Source organism: Lycium barbarum, chromosome 8 (genome assembly GCF_019175385.1).
Source record: "Lycium barbarum isolate Lr01 chromosome 8, ASM1917538v2, whole genome shotgun sequence".
Classification (NCBI taxonomy): Eukaryota; Viridiplantae; Streptophyta; class Magnoliopsida; order Solanales; family Solanaceae; genus Lycium; species Lycium barbarum.
Genome location: NC_083344.1, coordinates 68064971 through 68075006, shown reverse-complemented (window position 1 = coordinate 68075006; position 10036 = coordinate 68064971).

Here is a 10036-nt window from a genome sequence, read left to right as displayed (position 1 = left end):
CTTGAGTCTAAAAAGATGATTTGCATATATGTGGTTGCTTATTATTCTGCTCGTGCTTACCGCTATATCCTTCACTGAGTCCCGGGCCAGGGTACGTTTTCGTGCGCACATTTATTATATTAATCACCGAGCCCCTCACTAGAGGGCCGGGACACGTTATGTATATATATATGATGTGATGATATGATGATATGATGATATGATGATATGATGATATGATGATATGGAGATGATGGTGGCCAGGAGGGCATATTCCTTATTACCGAGTCCCTCAGGAAAGGGCCGGGACACGTCTATGTTTATGTTATGATGCTATGATTTTAAATTACCGAGTCCCTCATAAAAAGGGCCGGGACACGTCATGTATGTTTTATACAGAATGATTATGCAGCTTTGACTACAAAACTCTATAATAGCAATGATATGAGAATGATACAGATGAAATATGTTCAAAGGCAAGTTTTATGAAATTCTGTTGTTGCAATGCATCCTATGTACCGTGTCTCAATATAAGTCTATACTATGTTTCAAGCTTTACATATTCAGTACATATTCCGTACTGACCCCCTTCCTTCGGGGGGCTGCGTTCATGCCCGCAGGTACAGACGCTCGCTTTGGAGATCCGCCAGCTTAGATCATCTTTCAGCTATTTTGGACTGCTCCTTTGTTCCGGAGCTAGCTTGTGGTATAACCTCCTTATGTTGTGTCCGTATGTGTTTATTTGGGTACGGCGGGGCCCTGTCCCGCCACATAATACGGTCGTTACTCTTAGAAGTCTGTGGACATCGGTGTGGGTCTGTTTACAGTTGTTGATGCGTGTTATGTTTTGACTTAAGTTTGGGGCGTACCCAGTCGTAATGGCAGCCTTGTCGGCTTGCATATGTGTGTATGTTTGGTATTTTGTATATCGTGGCGGCCTTGTCATTTTGCTTAGGAATATATATAAATGTTGTTGTTTGATAAGTGCAACTCCCCGGGAGATGGATGACTAAGGCATACAGAACTTGACAAATCTAAATAACTCACTATCTTCTTACATACAAATGAGATCATGACATGCTAATTATAAATTATTAGAGTTAACAGATAAATATGAGTGTCCAATTCGGGCACAAGTCACGGCCTACGGGGTTGGGTCGTGACATAAACGACGTTTCGTTCGCATTCAAACCAACTAGCGCTACAAGCTAACATTGCCAATCGTTCTTTCATGTATCAATCCAAACTTGTTTGAACACTACATAGGGAACTTGGGCAGTCCATACATCATTTAAAACTGCCCATACACACGGCTAAACAACACACATAACGTTTTCATTCTCGCTTAGCAATTTTCCAGTTTTAACTTGCAACAACAACAACACGTTTAATGACATTACTTTCATGGTTCTTGGAACTGTTTTAGCATCATCTTCATTCTTACAATAGTCCACAATTCATTTCAGTTTTAACTTGAATCATTGCACTTTACTTTCACTAAACGTTTGCAACAAGAATCAACATTCAACACACACAAATTAACTTCTAGTACCAAAACAGTCCACGGTTTTGGACTGCCTATACACTTCAACATAATTCATTTCTTTAACACCTCAATTAACATATTCAACATGCATACAATACACCACAATGTTCATAACAACAACAATCCAAATGTGACACAAAACAGTCCCTAAATCCCCCCAAAATAGTCCACTCACACGGTTACAACACCACTTCAACAACTTCATGATTTCCATCCATTTATCCATACTACAACACATTCAATTCACTTCCAATCAATGAACAAGAAGATTAAGAATGACTTCATTAGAATCAAGGGCACACGGCTCATTTTAATTTCAAGAAAACAGTCCAATATCCAACATGCAACATCACAACCAAACTTCTACAATCTTTGTTCATTTACCTATGTTGATACCTATTCAATTCATCAACAATACATGCAAAATGAAATCAATCATGACTTCACCACACTCACGGCTCACTCTCTACTTCAACCACAACAACAATCCAACACCAACATGCATGAACTATACATTCAAATTATCATGCAACACAAGAACAATAAGCATTCTTACCTTTCAATCTTGTTCTTCACCTTGGCCGAAACTTCAACTCTATTTAGGTGCTACACTTTCTTGTTTCTTTTCAACAACTACTACACCTTCTTATAAACTAGATGAGGAGTAAAATTGGTGGATAAAACTGGAATTTTTGAACCTCACTCTCGGCTAGCTCTTAGCCGAGAGCTTCCCTCTCTCTCTCTAAGTGTTCTACACTTTGGAATGTTGAAATGAGTTGTGAAAATGTGGAGTGAACATATTTTCTTGTCTATATGTCCCCTCCATGCCTTGGACATGTGGATCACACTAAATTGGGTCAAGATTCCTTGACCAAGGCACTATAGTGCACTGCCAAACATGGCCTAAAATAGTGGGCAGATTTTTGTCTTTCCAATCCCACTTATTAATCCAATTATTGTTAGTTTAATCCCAATTTTCCATTAATACTTCAATGCCAAACGAAAATTGTAGATAAATTGTGACTCGAAACGAAACCGGAAGTTAAAATCTCTACTTCGTACCTTAAGATAGTCTTGTCTTTAACTTGTCGCGTTTATTTTAAAACATCCCAATGTATGAAAATAAGGGACATGACATCCTCCCCCCCTTTAGAACATTCGTCCTCGAATGTCGATTTTATCCCGTTGGGTTCTATAAGAGTTTTGGGAAGGGTTTTTCTTATCGCTAACATATAAAGTGAGCAGCCAATTAACACAATCAAGAAAAGGAGTTTAAATTACATGTAGATATGGAAAACAAGCGAGGATATTTCTTTTTCATCTCCTCTTCAGCCTCCCAAGTCATTTCCTCCCTATTATTGTTCCACCACAACACTTTAACCGACGCCATATCTTTTGTTCGTAACCTCCTGATTTGTCGATCAAGTATGGCAATAGGCTGCTCTTCGTATGATAGCTCCTCTGTTACCTGAATATCATCTGTAGGGAATACCCTGGAAGGATCGCCTATATACTTCCGAAGCATTGACACATGGAAGACCGGATGTACTGCTTCTAAATCTGCTGGTAGATCTAACTCGTAGGCAACTTGGCCTACCTTACGGATAACCTGGTAAGGTCCAATATATCTCGGGCTCAACTTCCCTTTCTTGCCGAATCTCATAACACCCTTCATGGGTGACACCTTCAAGAACACCCAATCGCCAACCTGAAATTCCAAGTGTCGACGTCGATTATCTGCATATGCCTTCTGTCGACTCTGGGCTGCCAGTAATCTTTCCTGAATAAGTTTCACCTTATCGACAGCCTGCTGAACCATATCTGGGCCTATCAGCTTAGTCTCGCCAACATCAAACCAGCCTATAGGGGATCTGCATTTCCTGCCGTACAGGGCTTCGTACGGTGCCATATGAATACTAGAGTGGTAACTGTTATTATAAGCAAACTCGATAAGCGGCAAGTGATCCTCCCAGCTGCCCTTGAAATCAATAACATAGGCCCGCAACATATCTTGTAGCGTCTGGATGGTACGCTCGGCCTGCCCGTCAGTCTGAGGATGAAATGCGGTGCTGAGACTCACCTGTGTCCCCAATCCCTCCTGGAAGGATCTCCAGAAGTTAGCTGTAAACTGGGCCCCTCTATCCGAGATAATAGCTGTGGGAACTCTATGAAGTCTCACTATCTCCTTAAGATATAGTCGGGCATAATCCTCAGTTGAGTACGTAGTCCTGACTGGAAGAAAGTGGGCTGATTTTGTCAATCTATCAACAATAACCCAGACAGAGTCATACTTCCGTGGAGTGCGAGGGAAACCTGTGACGAAGTCCATGTTGACTACCTCCCATTTCCAGGTCGGAATCTCCATTTCCTGCAATAATTCCCCGGGCTTCTGGTGCTCTATCTTGACCTGTTGGCAATTCGGACACTGGGCCATAAATTCTGCTATGTCCTTTTTCATACCATCCCACCAGTACAAACACCTAAGATCATGATACATTTTTGTCGATCCCGGGTGGATAGAATAACGAGCACAGTGTGCTTCCCCCATTACTTGCTGCCGTAACCCTGCAACCTCAGGTACACATAATCTGTCTCTGTATCATAGTACTCCATTAGCTGACATCTTAAATGGGGTCTCATCCTTCTAAAGTGCTGTATCTCTATAATGTACCAGAACAGGATCCTCGTATTGACGCCTCTTTACCTCTTCTACAATAGAGGACTCAGCAACACCCCGCACAACAATGCTACCATTATCAGAATCAGCCAAACGAACTCCGAGACTAGCTAGCTGATGAATCTCACGGGCTATCTCTTTCTTTCCTGGTTGTACGCCTGCCAAACTAGCCATGGATTTACGGCTGAGTGCATCTGCTACAACATTAGCCTTTCCTAGGTGATATAGAATATCGACATCATAATCTTTCAGCAACTCTAGCCATCTCCTTTGCCGCAAATTCAGTTCCTTTTGCTTAAAGATGTACTAGAGACTTTTATGATCTGTATAAATATCAACATGCACGCCATATAGATAATGTCTCCATATCTTCAAAGCATGTATCACCGCCGCCAACTCCAGGTCATGTGTAGGATAATTTCTTTTATGTTTCCTGAGCTGTCGGGAGGCATAGGCTATAACTCTGCCGTGCTGCATCAACACGCAACCCAACCCAACACCGGAAGCATCACAATAAACAACATAGCCATCTGGCCCTTCAGGAAGAGTTAGGACTGGAGTTGTAGGCAACTTATCTTTTAATAATTGGAAACTCCGTTCACAAGCATCGGTCCACTGGAATTTAGCTGCTTTCTGTGTTAGCCTTGTTAAAGGCGCTGAAATAGAAGCAAACTTTTCTACAAATCTCCTGTAATACCCTGCCAGCCCCAGAAAGCTACGTACCTTAGTAGGCGTCGTAGGTCTAGGCCAAGTCTTGACGGCCGCAATTTTCTGCGAGTCTACCCGAATTGCGTCTGCTCCAACAATATGCCCCAGAAATGCTACAGAAGCCAACCAGAATTCACATTTAGAGAACGTAGCATATAACTTCTGGTGCTGGAGTACCCTGAGTACTGTCCTCAAGTGATCTGCATGCTCTTCTTCCGATCGTGAATATACCAGGATATCATCAATGAATACAATCACGGACAAGTCGAGGAATGGCTTAAACACCCTGGTCATTAAGTCCATAAACACGGCTGGAGCATTGGTCAGCCCAAAAGACATCACTTTAAACTCGTAATGCCCGTATCGGGTCCTGAATGCAGTCTTTGGAATGTCTGCTTCCTTTACCCGCACCTGGTGATAACCTGACCGCAAGTCTATCTTTGAAAAACACTTAGCACCCTGCAACTGGTCAAATAAATCATCAATCCTGGGGAGGGGATATCTGTTCTTTATTGTGACTCTGTTCAGCTGCCTATAATCAATACACATCCGTATCGACCCATCTTTCTTTCTTACAAATAATACCGGTGCGCCCCAAGGTGATGTACTGGGCCTAATAAAGCCCTTTTCTAGCAAATCTCTCAGTTGTTCCTTCAATTCTTTAAATTCTGCAGGTGCCATTCTGTAAGGAGGAATAGATATAGGCCGAGTGTCTGGCAATACATCTATAGTGAACTCTATCTCACGTTCAGGAGGAAGGCCTGGAAGTTCATCTGGGAATACACCTGAAAATTCATTAACCACTGGGACAGATTGAAGAGTCGGTGCTTCTGCTTTCAAGTCATGCACACGAACCAGGTGATAAATATAGCCCTTTCTAACCATCTTCCTTGCCTTGAGGTATGAAATAAACTTACCCCTCGGCGATGCTGTATTCCCCCTCCATTCTATAATTGGTTCCCTGGGAACTGAAACCGAACTACTTTGCCTCTGCAATCAACGTTAGCATAACAGGAAGCCAACCAATCCATCCCCATAATAACATCAAACTCAGTCATATCTAGCTCTATCAAATCTGCTTTGGTACAGCGATTACATATGACCACCGAACAATCTTTATATATTAGCTCTGCTAAGACAAAATCCCCTACTGGTGTAGCTACCTCAAATGGTTCTATAGATTCAGATTTTATCCCAATTTTACTAGCAACAAAAGGGGAAATATATGATAATGTGGAGCCTGGGTCTATCAATGCATATACATTCCGGGAGAAAATCGATAATATACCTGTGACCACATTTAGCGACGCTTCCTGATCCTGTCTGCTGGCTAAAGCATATAGGCGGTTTGAAGGACCGCCAGAACTGGAAGCCCCTCCACGGCCTCTGCCACGGCCTGCTGGTGTCGGAATACCTTGCCCCATAGGGCGCATATCAACTGAAGATGAAGAAGAACCCGCAACCGATCCCGTAGGCTGAGCTGGGCCACCTGCACCACCCCCAAATCAACACTCCCTCATAGTATGGCCCTGACGGCCGCAAGTGAAACAAGCACCGGTCATGAAACGGCATTCTCCTGGATGGCGTCTACCACATCGAGGACACGGAGGTATGGGTGGCCTCATCTGGCCTGAATTCCTGTGCATCTGGAAACCTGAAGTCATGGAGCTTTGACCAGCTCCTGAATACCCCGTGCTATCAAACCTCCTACCCGTAAATCGTGAAGGTGCACTCCGTGCCGACTGGGAAGGATATCGACTATACTGCTGTTGGGGCTGCCCGCCCCGAAAGTCACCAGAAGAATACCTAGCTGATCTAGCTCTCTTATGCTGACCCCTGTCCTACTCCCTATCAAATCGACGCCCTCTCTGTCGACCCTCGACTCCCTGTGCATATGCCTGCACTCGAGCGATATCTATACCAGGCTGAGAAGCCATTGCCATACAGCTATCAATCAAGTAATTATCCAGCCCCATTACATAACGATGCACCCTATCTGCCATGTCAGTTACCATAGTGGGCGCGTACCTAGCCAGCGAATCAAACTCGAGGCTATAATCTCGAACACTTCTACCATTCTGCCTCAGGTGTATAAATCTGTCAACTCTGGCTCGCCTCATCTCCGGAGGCAAAAAATGACCCAGAAAAGCCTCTACGAACTCATCCCATACTGCTGGTGGAGCATCCTCACCCCTGGACAACTCCCAGGACTCATACCAATTAACTGCCCCATCCCGCAACCGATATGAAGCCAATTCGACCGACTCAGTCTCGGAAGATTTAGTCACCCGCAACGTACGCAGCATCTGTCGAATAAAATCCTGTGGATCCTCTGCGGGCTTTGACCCATAGAACTCTAGGGGGTTACAAGTCAGAAAATCACGGACCCTCAAACTATCGTGTCTATCCGCATAATCACCTCCTAACCCGCGTCTGCGCGCCTGTCCTGATACCAACCTAGTCAATAACTGTACTGCTTCACGCATATCCCTATCCTCTGCTCCAGGCTGGGGAGCTGAAGGCTCGGGTGCTGGAGCCGCAGGAGCTGGTGGTAATCTGTCTCCTGACCTGCAGCTGCTGCTGCCCTAGGATCCTCTGATAGTGATGGTGTAGCAGAGCTTGCGGACTGAAGCCTAATCCCAGGCACATATTGGGAATAAGCTCTAGTGACCCTCCAGGTCCCACTGGTCTCCCCAACTACCGCTTTGCCCTTCTGGGCGGCTGTCGCCTTCTTTGGAGGCATCGCTGTAAACATAGCAATTTGTTAGGGAAATATTTATCCTGATAATACAGCTCTATCGCACGATCTAGAATGAGAAGAAAAGATGACATCCTAAATGTCCTGTAGCTTCCTGTTTATAAACGTGGTGCACAACACATCGATAAAAAAGACTCTACTAGACACGGTCTGTGGACACTCCGAGGATTGAACCGCTCTGATACCACTTTTGTCACGACCCAACCCCGTAGGCCATGACTGGTGCCCGAGTTGGACACTCATATTATCTGTTAACTATAATCATTTATAATCAGCATGTCATGATCTTATTTGTATAAAGAGGTAGAGTGTTATTTTAAAGCTGCCAAGTTTTGTATGTCTTAGGCACCTGTCTCCTGAGGAGTTGCACTTTTTAAACAACAGCATGTATATATTCCTACGCAAGCTGACAAGGCTGCCACGATATGCAAAATACCAAACATACATATATATGCAAGCCGACAAGGCTGCCATTACGAATGGGTACGCCCCAAACATAAGTCATAGTTGTAAAACGCATCAACAACTACAAACAGACCCACACAGATGTCCACAGACCTCTAAGAGTAATGACTGTATCATATGGCGGGACTGGGCCCCGCCGTACCCAATTAAACACATATGAGTACAACATAAGGGAGTTATACCACAAGCTAGCTCCGGAACAAAGGAGCAGTCCAAAATAGCTGAATAAGTGTCCTAGGCTGGCGGATCTCCGAAACGAGCGTATGTACCTGCGGGCATGAACGCAGCCCCCCGAAGAATGGGGGTCAGTACGGAATATGTACTGAGCATGTAAAGCTTGAAACATAGTAATAGACTTATATTGAGACGAGGTATATAGGATTCAATGCAACAACCAAAATTTCATAAAACTTGCCTTTGAACATATTTAATCTGTATCATTCTCATATCAATGTCATTATAGAGTTTTGTAATCAAAGCTGCATAGCATAATCATTCTGTATATAACATATATTACATGTCCCGGCCCTTTAATGAGGGACTCGGTAATTAAAATCATAGCATCATAATCATAAACATGTACGTGTCCCGGCCCTTTAATGAGGGACTCGGTAATAAGGAATATATGCCCTCCTGGCCACCATCTCCATATCATCATATCATCATATCATCATTTTATCATCATATCATCTTGTCATCATATCATCATCATATCATCATACCATCATATATATATATATATATAACGTGTCCCGACCCTTTAATGAGGGACTCGGTGAATAATATAGTAAACATGCGCATGAAAACGTATCCTGGCCCGGGACTCAGTGAAGGATATAGCGGTAGGTACGAGCAGAATAACAGGCAACCACATATATGAAATTTATCTTTTTGAGACTCAATGGATAAGCAACTAACCAGCTCTAAAGTGTCAAAATAATATTCATATTCAGTTCATTTTAAGTCTCACAACAAACTATTACATGGAACGTTTCAGATTTCATGTACGTATATCACTTTAACATAGTGTAGCTTTTGAAAGTCAAGTATGTCTCTAGTTGTGCAATTCTTTAAGAATAGGAACTTTCATGCATTATTCATTAGTCACTCATATTGTAGGCACATGACAATAAACTTAATGAAATATAGAATCATAAGTCATGCATGGAACTAGAAAATAGAATTTACCCCAAGGTTCATATCGTTTCATACTTACGTCTAGGACATGCCAAAAGAAAGAAGGAATAGGCTCTACATACCTTTAGCGTTTAGTTGTATTCTAACTTGTACTTGCTGCCCAAAAACACTTATCCTATATCAAGATATGAAGAGCTACAATTAGTCTACAAGGGAATTCAATACGTATTTTGACGCTCACAATCCCTTTCTAACATTTAAACGACATTTCGTTCGCATTCAAACCAACTAGCGCTACAAGCTAACATTGCCAATCGTTCTTTCATGAATCAATCCAAACTTGTTTGAACACTACTTAGGGAACTTGGGCAGTCAATACATCATTCAAAACTGCCCCATACACACGGCTAAACAACACACATAACGTTTTCATTCTCGCTTAGCAATTTTCCAGTTTTAACTTGCAACAACAACAACACGTTTAATGACATTACTTTCATGGTTCTTGGAACTGTTTTAGCATCATCTTCATTCTTACAACAGTCCACAATTAATTTCAGTTTTAACTTGAATCATTGCACTTTACTTTCACTAAACGTTTGCAACAAGAATCAACATTCAACACACACAAATTAACTTCTAGTACCAAAACAGTCCACGGTTTTGGATTGCCTATACACTTCAACATAATTCATTTCTTTAACACCTCAATTCACATATTCAACATGCATACAATACACCAAAATGTTCATAACAACAACAATCC